Consider the following 20,615-nt stretch of genomic DNA (forward strand, 5'->3'; position numbering starts at 1 on the left):
GATGCCCCTCCATCAGCAGGACCTAGCAAGGCTCTGAACATTTGCTTATCAAGTCAGCTTGCAGTTAGGCATCTTGCGGTTATAACCAGAGGCTTTCTGCTTTCAGCGCCTCTCAGTTTCCACCTCTGTGAAAAGGAGGCAATGCCACAGGACATGAACAGCTTAGCGGGAAGTCTCCAGGCCAGAATAGCCTGTTCACACTACATGGCAGCAGGGAAACCTTGGGTGACTTGGTAGTCCTAACAAAACATGGGTCTTAGGTGACATCACAGGCTGCTCACCCCAACTGTGCGGCCAAGCCCTTGCAGTTTCCTGCAGCCTCCAGACATCCCATGGTTTCTCTGGGGCAATGCTCTCAGGCCCAGCACAACCAGGGATGGACCCTGGTGCTGCCATCAAGAAGGTCCTTGGGTGTTGGAAAGCAGTCTGTGGCCGGTCCAAACGCAGGCTGCCCATAGGGCCCCTGAATGCCTTCTGCCGGCTCTATGGCTTCCAGAGTAATAGTGCTCCACAGTCATCCTGCGCAAATGCAACACAAGGCGGCTTGCCCCTTTGTGAAAAAATGGGGGCAGCATGTTTGAGCTGGGCCCAGCAATGCGGGGAGCAATTACCTGGCAAGCAGAGAGCGGCTGGCTTCCCCCCGGCTCTGCAGAGGGAGGCGGCGAAGCATGATCCACCCTCTCTGCGCTGTACGGCTCCTGTCTCTGCCAGTCTGATGGTGCTTATTTGTCACCATGGAAAGGAAAACCCAGCCATGTGCAAGCACGACATCTGCTCGGTGGGCTGCCTCTGCTTGGCACTCACCAGCATACAGCACGACACTGTTTGCTGGACCCCATGGCACTCGCCCTAGGTTCTTTGCAGCAGTGCTGGTCGCAGTGCCATAAGGGTCAGGGGTGTGTGTGCCTCCTGCCAGTGGGCTCAGAACTGCTGCATCTGAGCCTAAAGCAAAGCCTCCAGGAGGCTGCGCAGGTATGTGAGCAGGGACTGGCAAGCGGCACGTCTCCTCCCTGTCCATAGGGATTAGGAGGAGTTGGGAAGAGTGGACGGGCAGCTGATGGGCATTTGGCTGCATTTCCAAGGGCGTGCTATGAGAATCTGAATGAACACCCTCTCTTCCTGTGCGGTAGCTCCTGCCTAGAAATGCATTCAACAAGGCATTTGAAGATTTCTTAATTATTGTCCTTCGTTGCAGTGCAAATGGATCTGAATCAAATCCCTAAATGCCACATTTTTGGGTACTGATTTAGCTCTGGGTATGACACTAATTTTCCTCCCTCTCCAAAATACTGTGGTTATGTTAAGACATAGCATAGCCCTGCCTAGTGGCAAGGGGTAAAAGTAATGCCTTCCTGTGCAAGGCAGGAAAGCTCTGCCCCAACCCCCCAACCATGGGGAAACATCAGCCCCCAAGTGTAGGGCATCAGTGGGGAGCAGGTCTCCCCTGCTTGAACTGAAGATCCCACACCTCTCATCTGTGTTTGTGTAGTGATGAGGGCTTTCCACTAGAGAGAGACATGAGTACACACACAAAACCTGTTTGCTATTTGTATCACACAGTCCACCTGGCCAACATGGTGCAACAGGGACTGGCTGAAGCTGGTCATGAAATGAGCTTTTTCCCATGCTAAAATTTTTACTTATCTTTTCTGACTGACACTTGTCTTCAAGACTTGTGGATTTTGACAAAGAAAATCCTATATTTTTTTAAATTCTTGTTTTAAGAAAAAACATTTTATTGTGTTTAGTTCTTTCAGTAGAGGCCAAAATATATCCAAATATTGGACAGTCTTACAAAAAACCAAGAAACTTGCCAAAAATATTTTTATTTGAAATGTTTCTGGAGAAAATTTTCAGTTGGTTGCTCTTTATCTAACAGGGAAGTGGATATTACCCAGGCAAAAATTGGTAATTCTCGTGTACCTTTTTGCCTCTACAGACAATAGCCTGATTCAGTGACCTCTGAAATATGAATATCTGTGGGAGGACCATGGCGATTATTGACCACAACAGGTTTTAAGAGCAGAAGTAAAGAATAACTTTCTTAGCTGAAAATCTCAGGGAAATAGAAATGTGGCCAAGGACAGTGGTGTTAATATTTCTATATTCATGTGTCATGCCTTAGTCCTTGCAGGCAGCCAGGCCTGTGCTTTGCACACCAGAGGGAGCTGGTCCTCTCAGCTGTTTTCTACCAGAAGACCTGCACAGCCAGCAGAACCAAACTTTCTTTGTGTGGTGTTGGAGCAGCAGCCATTTGGAGGTAAGAGCACTGTTGAGTGAGATGCCTTTAGCACATGATGTATTGTTCTATGTATATAGCGTAGGTTTTTCTTTGGGGTCACTTGCAGCTATGAGTGTGGAGGGTGTGTAGCACCTGATGTTGCTTTGCCTGGGGTTTCTGGTGAGCATACAACTCGGTGGTAGGGCTGTGAGTCACACAACTTCTCCTATTTTTGGGTCCTGCTTTCAAATGCTTTCCCCTGTGGTATATGGGTGGTTGAGGGAAACACAGACATGCACGCTTCACATACCACAAATAGAAAGTCTGCATTTAAAGGCCTCCTATTGCTTTCTTGCAGACTCTGCCAAGCTTCAATCTGCTAGTCTTAATAAAAAAAACTCTCCTTGGGTGTTGCTCACTGGGAACAGATGGTCCCATGGGGGACAGATGGCCCCAGAGCTGGGAACTTCCAGGGTCTTTTGGTGGGAGATGGGATCCCATCCTCTACCTCAAAGACCCATCCTAAAGGCACAGTGAGAGCACTCTCCTTTTGTAAGTTTCTAAGCCTGTGAAAAATCCCTTTTCGTTGTAATCAGGTGTGAGCAGGCAGGTCACAGTCATAGCCCATGCTGAAGCAGGGGATTCCAACATACAGGCAGTGTCCTCCTTTCTACCAGACGTAGAAGAAATCTGAGGAGTGAAGAGGGAAATAGGTAAAACATGTAGACTTGAAGACCATTAAATAAGAGCCTTTTTCTTTGGTACCTCCCAAATGGCTTCTTGCCCCCAAATATGCCTCCTGCGCCACACAGGGTAAGACCATCGCAGATCTCCATCGTGATTGGAGATGGTGTAAATCCATGGCTTTAAGAGTCTGTTGTGAGTCATTGTGGATTGGAACAAGTCTCTTTTCAATATTCTTTCTTCAGTTACAGTCCCAGCTTTGCTCTATCTTATCATCTTGGGGAACAGAGGTGCAGGATTTAACTGATCCTTTCACCATCAGCAGCTGTTCCTAGAAATTAATCACCACCTCCGAGATTGTTTCCTGGGTGCCTTCCATAGAGTGTCTGATATCTCAAAGAGTTGTCTTTTCATTTTCTGCTTATCTGCCCTGCAGTTATCATGATCATAGCAGCATAACACCAGGGGCAGAAAGCCTGGCTACATCCTGCCCAAGGCACCCCTTCTCCTCCTCTACGCTAGTTTGCTGCAGCCTTTTCTCAAGGCATATGGCCTAGACCCAACAAGGTTGTTAAGCTCCCCATTCCTATTTGTTCTTAATTTTCCCTTTGAAAACTAGCCCTCGGCTAGTGCGGTTTTCTCCAAAAACTGCAGTCCTTTATTATACCAAGTTTTTGTTTGCTCCAGCATGAAGCCCAGCCTTCCCATGGGGAGATAATACCACACATAGGGGGCTAACTGTTGAGAGGTAATATAGTTGGGAATTTTTACCTCAGAGTCGTATTTTATTGTAGATCACTTTCTCCCTTTGTAATACCCCTCTGGGCCTCCTAATAAACCCTTCTCTCCACTTGTTTATGGACTCTCATTCTGTTTCAGAAATCTGGTAAATGCAGAAGCCTTTAGACAGAAAATGTAGACTAAAAGCTGCTCTAAACCAATGTTTCTTCCCTCTTCTTTGTACACATTAAATGAAACTTATATGCTTCTTGAAGCTGCCTGTGTTATTATTGGAACTGATGCACATTCACTCCAACCAATCTATTTTTATTTGAACCACTTACGCTGTATGAAACCAAGCATAATAACTACAGTCAATATAGATATATTTGTTTTTATTTAAACTCCTAAGCGTGCTAAAAGCAATAAATGCTTTTCCCCCTGAAAACCAATATATACATATAACAGGCAGAAAAATGTATGTATCGGTCAAAACAGGAGTGACCGGTGGCCCAGGGGGCTGCTCCCGAAATCCACCATGCTGCCACCCATGCAGACGGTGGTGCGGGTCCGGGGGCTGCAGACCCCTGAGGGGAAAGGCAGGCAGCAGGTCTGCGGTGCTGGCAGCTTCCCGCCAGGACGCCCGGCTGGGCGGGGAGGGAAAGGGCAGCAGGGCCGAGCCCTATGGGCTCAGGAGAGGGCCCGCAGCGGCACCTCTGCCCTGCGGCCTGCAGGCCGCCGCCGGCGGCGCGCTCGGCTGCCGAGCAGGCCTCTCCCCGGGCGTGGCGGGGGTACAGGGCGCCCCCTGTGGGTGGCCAGCGCTCCCGTGCGGTCCCAGCCAGCCCTGCGGCCCCTCCGAGGCAGGGCGAGGCCAGGCTCTCACGGGGGGCGCCGCCGGCTCTGAGCCGGCCGGGGGAGTCGGTGTCGCCTCTACGAAAGCGTATTTTACAAAGGGTGATAAGTGCGGTGGGAATAGTCGCCAGAGGAGAGGGGAGACCAAGGAGAGACAAGGACCGCAGAGGAGCAGGTGGGGAGAGGAGAGCAGCGGCCGGGCGGGCTGGGGCTGGGAGGTACGGCTCTGGAGGGGCTGTTGCTGCTGTTGGAGGACGCACAAGGCACTGACCCCGTTTTTCTACCTTGCCCCCGGGCTCAGGGGCAGTCTCTGTCAGGGGGATAAAGTATAGCATCCAGCGAGGGACTTGGGGAGCAGAAAGTGGAGAGGAGAGGTTTGGCAGAGGCAAGGAGTTTTTTTCCTATGCGCCTATTTGTTTGTTTCACTACCAGAATCTGTAAATAGAACTTTTTTCATTGACAGTAAATGAAATGGATTGAAAATCCCCCCAAATCAGTAAACTGTTTTTGCCCATGATACCAATATGCCTCTATCACTGGATAGAAATTAACTACTTTTTTATCCTCAGACACGGTAAACAAGCAGGTAACAGGCATCTTCCTTCTGCTCTGATGGGATCTGCCCTTTTGCTTTTGTTTGTCAGGCAGCTTGCTACTTTTCGTCATCAAGATGTTAACATGTAGGAGAAAGAGAACTTCAAGAATGATCAAAATGGCTGACCAAGGTTGGAGGGACTACTCCAGGTAAAACCCAAGGTGGTCTCTGTCCTGGTTGCTTTTGAAATGCAAGGTCGTATCTTCTATCCTGACCACATATTTAATCAATTAATACCTGTGCAGAAGACAAGCAACTGCTTTTTGTATCCTTCCTCCACACCGTGTAATATGTCAAAGCTAGGCAATGCTGTGATCTGATGAGTAACCATGGCGAGGTCTTCTGTGTTCTGCAGCTCCTCCTAAAGCTCACAGACCTGTGTTTCCTTACACTCACACGTGTCTTCTGTTAGAGTCATCCCTTCTTGTAACAGCTTTGTTATGCCTACTCTTCCACAAAGAAGGCTCAAAACCTCCAGTTTAGTGGGTCTGTTACCATGCCCCTAGGCAACATCAGTGCTCATTACCAGGCCCTCATTAAGCACATTGAATTGTGAATGGCGCATTTCCAATTGTGTGGCCTTTGTTGGGCTTTTAAATAGTTGTTATAGCAAGAAAGCTTTTGGGGCATTTCAGTTGGTCAACAGCTGCAGTGTGTCTGTATCCCGAATGCCACATGTTTTTGGTTTGTTATGTGACTTCTGTATTACCTGGAACTGCTTTCCTTATGTCCAGTGGCCCAGTCCAGGCAGGTGCGTATGGATGGTTCACACTAGCTGGTCTCTGGCATCAGGTTTTCATTCAATGCAGTTTCTAGTTTTCTTGCACGTACCAATCTTTCTGAGACAGATGTGCATATTCAACTGCTAGAAGAAAAAAAGCAGTGTTGCTGAGTGAGCCTGCAGATAGCATTCATGAGCTATATTACTTTAAGCATTAAATTTACACTTTGCGTGCTTCACCCATGCTGTAGAAAACAATATGCAGTGGGCTGTCACTCCCAGCAGTCCAAGTTCCTGGAGTGGGTGGCTTCTGCAATATTCTGGTTTACAGAAAGTTGTCAGCTTTAAAAGGTGAAAGAGACTCGCATGCTAGACAAGTTGGTGTATAATTGGTGTTTGGTAATAACAAAAGACCTAGAGAGCATCAGTGTTAACGTAGGTTTGGTTTTGATGAAATCTTTTGTTTAGAGAGCAGGTTTGTTGAGATAGCAGTACCTATGCTGGCCTTGTACTTAATCTTTGACCCTTTGTATAGCTGTTCAGCCCTGTAAGTGCAAGTATACTCCCTGTGTTGGACCGTTTAATTCTCTGTCATTAACCGTCTCCTTTTGTGTAGTTTGAGGCAAAGTTGTTTTCTGCTAGGGCCGATAGCATCATGTGTGGGCACTTGGAGTGTGGAATATGCCACCAGCCGTAGCAGGCATCTGGGTATCTGACTTAACATCAAGGTGCAGAGACACTGTTCTCTCCCCTTTCCCTGAAAAGCTGAACTTCTGGTCTGTCACCCACCTTAGCACAGAGTGAAATTGTATGTTTAACCTAGTGGGTCTGGCGAGGGTTTCCATCCTCTATTATGTCCCCACAAGAAATATGGGCAGCATGTGCCAAGGCAAGCCTTGGCCGAGCTACAATAAGGCCCAGCCTTATTGTAGGCTCTACAAGAATGGACTGGCTCATGAGTCAGCTGATTGAGTGGTGCCTCATCCTGTTTCCAGTGTGTGAAAGCCCTCACAAACTGTGGTGCACTGTGGTAACCTCCTTGTCTGTATTAGCAAAGATCAAGGGCTGAACAGACATTGCTACTTGTTCTGGAGGGTTTCCATTGCCATAAAGAAAATTAGATGGTCTTTCTCACACTGCTTTTGGTCTACAGAGAAGGTTTCAAGTAGCAGAGGTCAGTGTACTGACCAAAGATGGTCCTGGAATCAAAATGCCTTCCCTGCCTCTGCTGTTCGCTGCCAGTCTGTGTGGGAGTCTTTGAGGGCAGTGTTCTGCTGTCCAGGATGCAGGGCACAGAGCCACCAAAAGCACTGCTGGCCTGTGCTGCTTGGTCTGGGGCAGAGAAGAGCTCCGTGGAGAGCGCGGCTCCAGTCCAGCAGCAGGGCCCTGCAGCCCACCTCATAAGCCCTCCCAGCCAGCTGGACATACGAACCTGTGTTCAGTGCCAGTGTGGACAGAGAGTTTTCTGGCTGTGCAAGATGCTATGGTATAGGGATGCTGTAGTCTTTCTGCCTCAGGTGTTTCAGCTTTACAATGAACTAGATACTAAAGTAAATGGTATAATATAGATGGATAATATGGCAATAACAGCAACCGCCAGGGGATGTTTGGAGGCTAAATTCATGTCTGGAAAACATGCTGTAAGGACCTAAGGCTGGAAGAGCATTATTGCTATTATTGATATTGCAGTAACGTCTCAGAGGTCTCATTTTGGGACCTGAGTGCTGCTGTTCTAAGCTCTTTGTATGCATATAAGAGAAAGATAGTTCCTGCCCCAAACACCTTTCAAAAGAACAATATGACAGTTCCCAGCATGTGGCTATTAACCAGAAAATGGGGGAGAGGACAAGGTAAAACTGAGATGAAAAAATTTGGCATAATAATCTGCAGTCGTGACACACCCACTCCCTTGCCATTGCCATGTGTTAAAATCCTGCAGTGGTTCATAATATTACTGAGTAACTAGCTCCCTCTTTCAGACCAGATATTCTTTTCCCCTTCTGCCTTTCTTGAAAGGAAAGAGTTATATCCAGCATGCCACTGGACCTGTGCTGAACCCCCAGAAAAATCGGGAGGAACTCAGGCAATTAGTGTTGGTACACAGCTGATTGATCCAGGAGCATCCATTCAGGCAGGCTTCAGACCCCAGTACCTCCCAGTTAATCCATTTAGCATTGTGTTTGCATGTTTGCTGAGGTATTCAAAGGGTCTTTGTAAAAAGGAGGGTTTCTCTGCAATGAACAGAAACAAACAAGATAAAAAGGCAGAGATAAGCAAACAGTCAGGATTTCAATCCTAACCTGCATTTAAACTGAGTGGCTGTCAATACTAATAACGTAACAGCAGCAGTGAAATGTGGCTGACACGCCAGTTAGAGAATGCTCAGAGACATCTGAAAATCCCATCAGAAATTGCAACGGCAAACGTAATCAGCATGTCTAGAATTGTCTTAATTTATTGGGTTTTTTTAATTGTCTTGAGAAGCTGGCAGGGATCCTCTGCACATAGCTTGTGCAGGCACAACTTTGCCCTTTTCCAGTTCTTACCCCTTCTTGGCACTCTGTAAATGGAGGTAGGGGGTGTTGCTAACAAAAGGTGTCCCTGCCCATGGTTCTAAGCGTGAGGCACTTTCTCAGTGTATTCAGGATTCAGAACTTGTTGAAATTGCAGACCCTGCATGTCAGTCTTGCATGCTAGAAGAATTCGATCTTGATCTGACTAAACGTGACCTGCTGCAGGTCAGGGGCCAGGGGAATTATCAGAGGTGGCGTGGAGGCCTGTGGCTGAGCTGGCTGCCAGCGATGTAGGCTGGGAGAGCAGAGCTGATTGGGGAGGCACAGCAGAGAGGGAAGTGATGCTGTTTGTCAAAACCAAGGGTGGCTGAAGTGACTGTGGGTTAGCAGTGCCTTTGTAGGACCATGACCAAATGTAGATACAGCACAGTGAGGGGTGGAAACCCAACAGGTAAGGGGAAGATCTGAGAAATCAGTTACAAATGAAATGCAGGAGCTCAAACTGCAGTTTAGTATATCCACAAACGTACATTTAGCAGGCAGTGGTTGATGACAACATAGGGATTTGGAGATTCCACAGTAAATTTCCAGAGCCATTTGCACTGTAGATTAGTGCTTGACCCAGGAAATCAATAGCCAAAAAATGTGGTTTATGCTGATGGCAGAGAGTTACAAAATCACAGTAAATGGATGCAGAATGACTACGCTCTCATGTCTGTATAAATACATCTGGTGGAATTGTGGGAGGGCTACAGTGTGCTCAGCTACATTTTTCTGATGGGACTTTGGCAATGGAGGGGGAGCCTCTGCTGGAATATTTGGCAGGATTTGAAGTAGTGGTGGTGGGAGTACCTTGTGAGCTCAGGGTGCAGAGCAGGCTGCTTCCAGTGTCAATCAGGGTGCTGGCCCTATGCAGGGAGGGTCAGCACCACAAAATATCAGCTGTAAGGAGACATAATTTGATTTAATGAACGCATCCATGGAACTATAGGGCCAATATGATTCCTAAAACACAAATACTACAGGGAAATCTATTAACACTGACTAAAATAAAAGCTGAGCTGGGAGTGAATCACAGACCCAGCTGTGACAGCGCTGGTTCCTGGCTGCTAAGCCATGAGCACAGTACCCAGCACTCAAGTGAACGGGCATTGCTAACCCAGAGACTCCTGACTAGTTCTGGGGAACATCTGCTCTTTCCAGTCCGGTTTACTAGCTCAGTGGCAGTGTTGGCACTGTTGACACCACCTCCAGAGCTGGTAAAGAAAAGAGGAGGCAGCTCTGCAACACCAAACCAAATAGAGAAGCAGTGTGGGTGAATAGCGCAGGTTGGAGGGGAAGGGAAAAGAGAAGAAGCTGTGACAATAGCTGAAGTAGAATAAAAGGGCTGAGGAGGTCAACCAAACAGAGGTAAGGCATTGCTTGATTGCTAAGTGAAGGTCAGCTGTGGAAACTTCTTGAGAAAACAGGAACTGCTGCTGTAGCTGGATTCACAGGTAAGGAGGACTGGTGAGGAGAGTGGCAAAACCAGATTTGCTATGAAATAGTTGGGTGGAGCTGAAGACAAGCCCTGGGGGAGCAAGGCCAGAAAGAAAGAGGCTGGAATAAGGAAAAGAAAATGGAATATTGGCAAGAGCCTACAGACCATCTTTCCAGGTAATTTCTAGATTTATGTTATCTATGGCCACACTGGCATTGCAGTATCAAGTGAACTGCTGATAGTGCTTCCCTGGGGAATGGACAGAGCTGGAATAACTCGGCAGCCCTGTGCTGGTGGTTTTATTTTCACTTCAAGCAGTAATGATAATATTTTGCTCCTCCTGCTGCCCTTTTTCCTCAAGTGTTTAGAGTTGGTATTTCTGCTATAACTAGGTCAGGGAACCTAAGTAGGTCATGGTAACTCTCTAAATGTGGCAGATCTAGAAGCAAAGCTGGGGAAGGAAGACCTGACTGCATGTAAACAAAAGGTGGCAAGTTGGGCCTAGTGGGAGGGATGATCCCAGAGTGAAGTGGGGAGAGCCTGAGAAACGTGCATGGGAACTGAGGAGGAAAAGTGAGGTGTGGAGCAGAGAACAGGGGCTGAGGGAGCAAGAGGGTTGGGGAATGGGCTACAGCTGAGGGGAGGAGGAGGGCAGAGAATGAGATTACAGCTGTAGGTGTGAGGAGAGCAGAGAAAGGTATTAGGGCTAAAGTGTTAGCCTTAACCCTTCTCTTTCTGAAGAGGGGGAGAGCAAAGAGAAACGTAGGTGGGAGCAGCTGGGAACAGGCTTTCATGGAGGGTAGAAGGTGGCAAAAGGTGGGGAAAAAGGCTGAGATGGTGAAGTGCATCTGAGAGGGAAAGAGTGTGATGGGGAAAGCAGGGACAATATTTAACCAGAGGGTGAAAAGTGGGAGATCGGGGGGGGAGGAAGGTGGTATTCATGTAGTGTGAAGTTGCTGATCCCAGCAAGGCCATGGTGAAGCCATTGTTGTGTGCCTTCTCCCCTCTCTGGGAAGGGTGAGCATGTTGAAGGCAAAATTACAAAAGAAAAGGGGGCTGTGACTGTGCTTTTTAGTTGTACCTTGTTTTTTCAGGGGCATTGCTTGTTTTGGTTTCAAAGTTCTGACTCCTATCCAAAGTTTGGTGTTCTTCCACTAGAGTCATCAAAATCCATTTTCCTTGAAAGCAATGAATAATGAAGCTGTAGCAACAGGAAGAGCTGTTTACACCAAAGGGAGAACCCCCTAGGATTTGAAAGTTGATCACTTTTATGTGCCTAATTTTGGGTCTTTGTCACACAATGCCTTGAATGTTTGGGGTTGGCAGGTTGAAAATGATGCATCCTCCCTAGGCTACCCTGCGGGATCCCTTAAAGTGATGTTCCGTGGAAATGTGGAGACTTTGTTTCACCATCTGCAGCATCTCCCTCCTTTTACCACAGTGCAATTGTGTTCATGGGTGCAGAATCAGTGCATCCACACAGGCTGTATCTGCTGTCCGGGGGCATTCTGGGTCTGTTTCACATGCTAGGGAGCACTTCTTCCTGAACCGAGCAGCACACTGCATTGCATTGTATCTGGTGGTGTCTCAGGCCTGTATATGCCTGCATTCAGCCTGGCTCCCACAGCTCCTCTCTTGATAATATTTATGCTCTTCCATTATGGTATGCATACTGTTGCTCAGAGGACAGTTAGAGTAGCAGCCTGCAGGGAGGGATGTCCTGTTTTACTCTTATTGACAGTCACAGCTGTAAGATGCACTGGGGTAGTGTCTGCAGTGGGGCAACCAGGACTGTCAGCTGTGGCTTGTGCACAGAGAGGGCACACCTGTGCCCTACCAATACTGAAAGTATTTTAGTTTTCTTCTTCCATGGAGGTTGTTAGTCTTGACCTAGCTGCTGATCAAGTCTTACTTGGTTTAGCATTTTCTGTTTGTTTTGGGTAGTTGTTACATGGAGTCTGTAGAAATTTGCCTCTTAGGGCTAAGAGCAGTGGATTTGGAGGAGAAGGAAGACGGGCAAAAGGAAATATTTGTTAAGGAGGGGGCATGTTCCCTAATGATACCAGCCTGGTGAACCTTTCTTCCCTTTCTCATTAGCAGAGATGTTGTTGTGAAGGGGGTATGCAGCTTTGATTCTAGCAGCAAAATCCACTGATCGCCTTTGGGCCATTGGCAGTTCTTGTCTGTAAGATCTATAAAGTTATCTGAGTATAGGCACTGTAAACCGATGTAATCAGTAGAGTCAGTGTGCAGTGGTTACATAGAACTGATAGGGATACAGTGCTGTACTGCTGAGGTGTTGATAAAAATGTCTGAGATTATCCTCTTGTACCAGCATATACCTCCTCCAAGAACCGGGCAAGAAAAGCTTTAGGGATATTGACTTTGTTTATGTTCTTTTTAACCAAAATCTCTATGTGAATGCAGGAACAAGTTAGGGCAGCAACATCTACTCTTCACTGGCAGTAAAGCAGAGTTTTGTCTATGTACACTCTGCAATACTCAGACAAGAATAGAGGGTGAAGTCAGGTTCTTATACAGAACAGTTGATTGTCTCATCTGGGGATGCTCTTTAGGATGAATGAAGCCAATGGGATGATCCTAACTTGATTGTATTTCCAGGACTGTAATTTGATGGCACCTTCTAGTGACTGGGTTAAAAGTACTAAGCAACAGCTTAAAAGAAGTCCAGGAACATAAAAATTTGGGTTTTTTCCAGTTATTTCAGAGCAATAAATGCATTGTTTCAGGGTGAAATTTTTCCTCAATACTTTAATTTACTAGGAAAATTGAACTACAGTTGTTAAAATCCCCTTTGGGCTAAAATTTATAGCCATTTGATCTTTTTATTTACTCCAGATACTTCTCCTGACCATAAATACTTCTATTGCTTTTAAAAACCCAAAACAAATGCCCACTTGTTTTGATGGTGGAGTGTGTCTGGAACAACAATATTAGAATTTTTTCCAAATATTTTGTCTTATGAAACACTGTGAAATTATGTGGGAACTGGGATGTAATATGAAAAGCTGACCTGTCCGGGAAATCTGGGAATTAATACCACAACTTTGTAATTGGAGGTTTGTTTTTTTTTTAATACAAACCCAAATTTTGTGAAATCAGTAGAAATTTGCCAGAACTGTGACAGCATTTGATTTATTATTATTACCACAACTATTATTATTGTCAGAGTTAAGCTTTACACATCTGCTTTCTTCTGTGCACACATTAAGAACAAGGGCCACTCTGGGACTTTGCAGCTGAGTTCAGGCAACAGCAAAGCAGTGTAGCTACACGCGTTAGACATGAGGAAGATTCACCACTGAGACAAGGCAGACACCTGGGATTAGCAATGGGCCCGGCCCCTAGAATTCATCATGGTACTGATACCTCTCAGAAAGCAACACCAACAATCAAGGAATTACAGAATACTGTTGTGTTTTGCCTGGTTGTTCTGAAATCAAAGATTGGGCTGGGACCCAGGTGGTGCAGGTCCCCATGTGGATGAGTTTTGTCCTTCCTCTTCCAGCTCTCCACTATTTCTTTTACCTGCTCCCCTGTTGGTGCCTCCAAAAGCACCTCTCCCCTGCCCAGTGCCGCTTTCATAGCAGCTCAGCCCTGTGCTGCTGCCTGACCATCTTCCTAACACCCTGTTGCTTTCCTAAGGAGACTTTATAGGTTACAATGCCCCTGCATTTCCCCTGCAATTCTGTGGAGACAGTGGGAATGCGTGTTGTGTCACTCCCAACTTCGAAAAGCACAAGGAGGAGGACCCACATAACTACCAGCTAAGATGGTTGTTTCCTCTTGAAAGCCTTAGGGTAGAAAGCTTTTTAGGGAGATATATGAAGGAAACCTGTTACATGCATGGAAGGGGAGAAATCTGATCAGATGGGTGAGTGGGAAGCATCTGCAAATGAAAGAGAAGGAAGGTTAAAAGAGGGTGCTTAGCAGGAGTTTGCAGAGCAAGCGAGACAAGAAGGTACAGATACATAGTTATTAAACTGTAACCCTGACACAATCTGTAGCACTACTAAAATCTTTACTCTGTTAACAAGCCTTATGTTAAATTGAGAAGATAACTCCATGGCTGCATTTTGTGACTTCTGCGTGCTAAATACAGTGTTGATGTCAGATCTTTCCCTGGGCTAGTAGTATGTGCAATAGAAGGAGCCTACAAGGGCATCTTTGTCTTATGCAAGATGTTGAAAAGGCATTTCATAGCTCTTCAGGTAGATTCTGTGTTGCTTTCCTGCTTCCTCGACCTCTGCTATTTACCCAATTCTTTGAAATTTCTCCAATTCTTCCTACAGATAAACTGCACACAAGAAGTTCATTCATTTCTCATAACACATGCATTCCTACAGAGTGCCTTATGATATGCTGGGAGTCTGATCTCCACTGTGCCAGTAGGGCAGAAAGATTTTGTGTTCTGGGCCTTGACCTGCAGCTCTGGAGATCTGCATTTAATTTTCAGCTCTGCCACATACTTCCCAAGTGACCTTGTGCAAGTCATTTATTCTCTCAGCATTTAATTATCACCCTTTTGCAGATGAGAAGTTGACACTTCTCTGCCTTCCAGAGAGTAATGTGAGGATAAATTCATCAACCTTCATGTTCTGCTGTGAACAATGGGAGTTCACTGAGGCAAAGCAAAGTCCAACAGGGGAGATGAGGCAACATAGGGAAACAAAGCAAGGGTGAAGCCCATTTTAGCTACTTAGAGAGATGTCCTGTATAAACAGTGTGTATGATGTCTTGCAGGATTTTACATCAATCCTCTGAGTGTGCAGTGCTACAACTTTATTATCCTATCCTTCCGTATAGTACAGTGACAAAACTGGGGGGTGGGAGGAATCACGAGGTTCCTTGCTCTCTTTTAGTAAGCAGCCATCAGATGGCTCGTTTGCTTATTTCTGTAGCTCCTGCCTTTTCATTTCTGTACCTAGTCTGAGTCAAGCATGTAAAATGGTCATTTACTGAGATTGTGGAATGTGGGTTGTACTGCAAATAGGAAAAAAAGGTGCAAAGCTGAAAAATGCTCTCTTGGAGAATGTTCTATGTGAGCCTGTGTTGTCATTGTGCTTTATTGTCCTAGAACAGCTGAGCATTTCTACTCTTGTTGCCAAAGGATTTCAGCTGTGTGGGACATCTCCAGTGTTTCCTAGGGGGGATGGCTTTCATTTTTACAGGTGACAGCAGTGGGTCTGGATTGCATGAACAGGTATCTTGACCTGAGGGTGAAGTTATTAAAAAAGTAGGTGCAATTCAGAGGAGTAGAATTTAGTGCTGAGGTGTTGGAGTCAGCTGCCTATGTATCTCCTGAATCACTGTGGTTAGTCACTAGCAGTATCCATCTTCCACTCACTAAGTGCACGCCATAGATGCTGAACAGTCCAGATAGTGCCTCCCTTGACTAGTTTCAGTGGGAGATTTCCAAGAGCCACAGAGGGCTAGCTGCCCCTTCTTCCTTCATAGCTGTTCCTGCAAGTATGAAATTAAAACATGTTGATCGGTCTTTTGCAGCTGGTGCTTTGTCTATGTTCAGAAGGGTGGATTTCAAGTGCATTTTTCATCTTGTTCCTTCAAGAGCAGGTGAGCATCCTTACGTGTAGCTGGCGCATGAGTTCAAGCTTCAAGTGTTTTGGGATGCCAAGTTACATATGGCAGTTGGCTTTTCAGGTATAGATGAAGGCAATTACTTGCCCCTAGTATAGCAAAATCAGACAGCTCTGGTCTAATTTTTGTTTTGTTGCCCACAGCTTTCATTAAATCTAAGCGGAGCAGTAGGAATACCGCATTACAAGACAGACTTCTGTTAATGGAGGTTACTGACTGTGTGGATGGAAAACGTTTATAAGAACTAAACTTCATTATATTTATTATTTTTTCAGGTAGTGAAAAGCTGCCTTTCCCACTTGCTGCTTAATATTAGATTAAAAAAACAAAGCCTTCGTAATTGGTTTAACTTCAGAATTAAGTTCTCTTGCTTTGCAGCTTCCAGGAAATATAGGTGGTCTGTTTGGATGTGTGCATTTTGGGGACTTTGAGAAGCCTTCTGCTTGTAAGTGTCTGAATTTTGTAAGATGCTATTGTACCTTGGGTTGCAGGGTGCAGGATGTCAAGTGAAAAAGGGAATCGAGACTTTGGGGCCCAGATTTTTGAATATTCAAGTGACTAACTGTAATCTATTTCAGTTTGAATAAGGTACCTGTATATCCTTAAGATTCGAGATCTAATTGAGGGAAGCAAGTTTGTTCTTTATTATTCTCCCTCCCTGCACCCCCTGTCCCAGTGGCATTTTAAAATCTCATGGATTAAGGATTCTCTGTTCCTGGAATCCTGATCTGAGCAGATGTTAATCACCAATTGCCTTCCCAGCATTTCTAAGGTTAGGATGCATTTCAGGAAAATCAAGCAGCCTGTGAGAAGTAGATGCTGTCTTTGCTTCATCTTCACCCTGGCTTCTCTGGAGTGATGTTGGAGGGGTATAAAACATGTTTCCCATTAGGAGAAAATGTGCTGTAAAGAAGGAAGCCTAAGTAAATATACAATAAAGAGATGTATAAAAGTGTCTGTGAGAGGCAATTCATGGCTCTGTTAGTATCACAAGGAGATTTTTGTCTTGGGTTTCTGTAGGCCCTTGCTGTAGTTCAGGGAATGACTGTGATGCCAAAATTTACCTTTAAACCCCATGCTGAAAACAAACAGCCTATTCAGCATCTCTGTTAAATAAGGGAGTATATAGAGGTGTGCTGGGGATATTAGAGGTCTGGCACACGGTATTGCTGTCAGCAGGGAAGGGTATTTATAAAATGTGCTATGGAGCAAATATGGTACTGCTGCTTATTGTGAAACAGCCCTAGCAAAATGCCTTTGGAACTCATGTGAGGTATGGAAATGCAGCAAGACCTTTCATTCAAAGATTTCAGAGTGGGGGATGAACAAACCCTTCCTCTTCCTGCAGTGGGAGTTAGGTTGTATGGGTGGGTACAGCTGACACTTGGGCACATGTAACAAAACTTGGCAACAGGAAGTCACATGCTTAGCAGAAACTTGAAGGGCACGCTCAGGAGGCAGAATGTAATTACTCAATTTGGATTTTAGCCATGACACTGAGTTAACCCTCCGAGCAAGTATGATTTTATTTATCTCTCTTCCTTATCCTGAGAGTTCCTAAGATTAGAAGTAGCCACTGAGGACCCTGTATTTAATTTTCTTGATAAGCTTTTTCTATGACCTGCATTCTTGTAATATCCAAGCCTTACAAACATGAATGAGTTTAGTCTAATATCACCTCTGTGAGGCTAGGAAGTACTTTCCCAGCTGCCTTTTCATACCTAGAAGCAGTCCCTGAGAGAAGTACAAGACTGGGGAGTTTTGGTTTGTTCCTTGCACTGGGCATTACAGGTTTAGTTGCTGTCCTTTTCCACAAGGAAAAGGCATAAATATCCAGGTTAGGAAACAACTAGTTATTTAATGAGCCTCAAAAGGCTTGGTGGGAAACAGGGCATTTCCCTCACTGCTGTCCTTACTCATGGTGAGTGCAGAGATCAGGCAGAACGAGGGACTGATCACTGGATATTTAATGAATAAAAGATCAGGTTTGTTCTTGTAGAGGGTATTTATTGTGTGTTAGGCAGCTGGCCTGTCCCCTCTTCCTCCTGGCTGACAATAGGGTTCTCTGATCAGGTAGGTTTTCCTGTTGTGTGAGCCCTACTTGTGCAGTGCTGCACACGGAAAGCCTCTGTGCTTCCTTGCACCCAAGTGTTGATTTTTGATGAGAGATGAGATACATTCTCCAACCCCCACCCCCCCACCCCCCCGCCATTTTACAGACTGTTTTCTGCCCAACAGCTGCACAGCTTCTCTGAGGCCTGCTGCTAGCCCAAGCCTCTGCGACCATAGAAATAGGTAGATAGGTGGTGACCTGGAAGAAAAAGAAAAGGCAGGAAAGCTGGGGACAGAGAGGTCCCTTGTTGTTCCTCCCACCCACAAGTAAAAAAAAATAATGGTTTTTTTTGCAGTCCAGAGCAGACAGTTATTCCTCTTGCATTCCCCTGCCATAGGAATGGATGATAAGTAACGCTTCAAGTAAGGCCACATTTTGGGGTGCGTAAATCTGTGTTCAGAGTGCTCCACAGCAGACTTCTGTACCCAGAAAGACTTAGATCCATGTAGGCACAGAACTCTGTGTGACTTAAGGAAAGATGCCCATACGGTGAAGCCTGGTGAGCTCAGAAGTCAATTCTGGCCTCAGCTGCCCCCCTCCCTAGGGAGCGATCCGGCCGGTGAGTGGGGCAGGCTGGGCAGCGCTGTCAAGCAACAGAACCTAGACCCGCCGCTCGGGTTTGTCTGTCGAAATAAGCCGTCGGGAGGCTGCGTTACTCGCAGTACCTCTGCGGCGCCGCCCAGCCAGTGGGTAACGCGGGGTAAACCCGGGTTGCGGGAAGGGCGGCGGTGGGAGCCCGGCGCGGGGAGCGACCGGCGGGGCGGCCCCGCCCGTGGGTTCAGCACCGCGGAGAGGGGCAGCGCCCGCCCCCCGCCGGCGGGACCCCGCGCCGCCGGCCTCCTCGCACGCCACCGCGGGACGAACAACAGGGGGGTTACTTTAAGCCGCTCGATGCTTTTATAAACCCTTTGCATGCCAAGTGCTTTGCCAAACACCCACCTGCTTGAAGAGAATTGGAAAAAAATTCGAAGCTCTTGACAAGAGCACTCAGCAAAATGGCAAGTTTAACAGTCAGTACTTGGGCAGTGCTTTCATGCAAGGGTCTCCAAGCACTTTATGAATATTAATGAAGTCAGCTGCAAAACCAAACATCCATTTATAGTCTAGGTAGGTTTCATTACCCTTTTCTAGGTGAGGAAACTGAGGCAGAGAAGGATAATGTGGTTTGCCTCAGCCTGTTCAGTCAGCCAGTACTGGACCCAGGAAATAAAGATCATGACCTTTATGCTCTCACTAACACAAAGCCATACAGCTCTGATAGCTTTGCCCATTTTGGTTTTAAGAGATATATTTCCTTCTCTGAACTACCATTCACTTAACTGATCTAGGTTGGCAAGTTTATGGCAAAGGATTTTCCAGCTGGTCTAATTACAGCAATTCTCACCTACTGCCCTTCTGAATCCTGAGGACTGCTGCTAAAAGAAGTCACTAGCCTTATTTCAAATGCACATCAATACATGTGTGGTGATGAGTTTGTTATTTTTATTCTTGAAAATGTTAATTTGCAGCCACAACTTGCCCCCTTAATGCTTAGAAATATATAAATAAGTGTGCTATTTTGCACTCAATTTTCAGGCATGTCCCATGCTGTTTTGTTGTTCCCCTGGACAGGTGAAGACAGAGCAGTTAGGCACTGACGGCTTCTGTCTGGTGAGCTGGCTCTTGATTGACTGATTAGCTTCTTTGTATGGCAGGCGCTTCTCTTGGCTCCATCATTAAAGATGCATCATAACCCCTTGCAAGAGCCTTTTTTTCCTGAGACAAAGGGAGATAGAAGGAGTAATTTTGAATGTGTTATAGTAGGAAAACTTTTGTTAATATGGGAGGTCTTTAAAGATGGTGGGTAGTCAGATTTCTGGCTCCAAAACTGCCAAAGAGCTTACAACATGTAAAGCTGGGGCATGTATCTGTAAGCTACTTCTTTGAAAAAGAAAACTAGAAAAATTGACAGTCAGGGTAGTAACTCCTACATCCCCGCAAAAGATTTTTCCCGTATAGTATTCCATTAATTTTTGTTTGTGGGAGCTGTCTTTAGTATTAAATAGTTAACCTTTGTAAAATACATCGGAAGAGGTTGGAGAGGTGCTCTTCATTTTACGGCTGGATAAGATGAAGTATGGAGAAGGAGACTGGCTCATAGATGTGGTTGTAGGTGTCTGGACTGTCAAGTTCCAGCTCTCAGTCATTTCAGCTTGACACCAAACAAACCTTTCCTTCCAGAGGTGGAAGAGAAGATCCAGGAGATGACCCCAATTCTCTGGCAGTGCTGGTATCTGATGTAGCTTCTTTCTATTTTGCTCTTGATAACGCTATGAAAGTCCCTTATCTAATAGGTTGTCTGCATGCAAAAGTGATACTGGTGGTTATAATTGTGAACTTAAACGGGTATGTTGGTATAACTTCATTGTTTCATTATAAGATAACTTTACACAGGTCAGCTTTCATAACTTTGGAAGGAGCTTAGGCTAAGGAAACAAAAAATCAGCTCCTATTCTGCAGCAAGCATCTACACAAGGAATTATAACACTTGCTAGTTTAATGAGATTTCTGAAGTTACACTGATAAGCCCAGTAAAACTCTGTTTCAGACAAAACATTCAATAATTTACTTGTGATGCAGTGCTTTCTGTATCATCCTTGCAGATATTGTGATGAACTCTGAGATGACATGGCCACTTCTGCAGTGGTGATCAGTAGTGCCACAGGTAGATTAAGCTGTAGTCCTAGGATTGTGCCTGGCAAAAAGGGACAGGATAATCAAGGTCTTCTGTCTGCAGGTCAGTATCTTAACAGTCAGCTATTGTTTGTAGCTGGTTGAGGGAATGATGGAGCCTTCTGTTACGAATTTGCCTGTGAATGGGGTGATCATAAGCACACTTTATATAATCACTATGACTCCTTGCATAGAGTTGAGCACAGTATGTTCAAGACACTGCAGTTCAGCTGTGACTGACACTTGCATAGCTGCGTCCAGGTTGTAATAGTCCCCTTGACTTAACCTCTGGGGCCTTTTCCTGAGACAGTGACAGGCCAGGCAGAACTTTAATTAGAACCTGCTGGAAACCTTCTCTTTTATTAGGATGGTAATATGAAACACA

At 45.8% G+C, this 20,615-nt stretch overlaps 1 protein-coding gene across 1 annotated transcript in view; it reads left to right on the plus strand.

The window, feature by feature from the left end:
• The first annotated feature begins 4,586 nt into the window (after positions 1-4,586).
• NRXN3 (neurexin 3) overlaps positions 4,587-20,615 on the plus strand; it is a 1,044,813-nt gene continuing 1,028,784 nt past the window's right edge. The window contains exons 1-2 of the mRNA XM_075103635.1: positions 4,587-4,652; positions 5,122-5,221. The gene's annotated coding sequence lies outside the window, so the exon portion shown is untranslated. The remainder of the gene's footprint in view (positions 4,653-5,121; positions 5,222-20,615) is intronic.

This window comes from Phalacrocorax aristotelis, chromosome 9 (assembly GCF_949628215.1).
Source record: "Phalacrocorax aristotelis chromosome 9, bGulAri2.1, whole genome shotgun sequence".
NCBI classification, from domain to species: domain Eukaryota; kingdom Metazoa; phylum Chordata; class Aves; order Suliformes; family Phalacrocoracidae; genus Phalacrocorax; species Phalacrocorax aristotelis.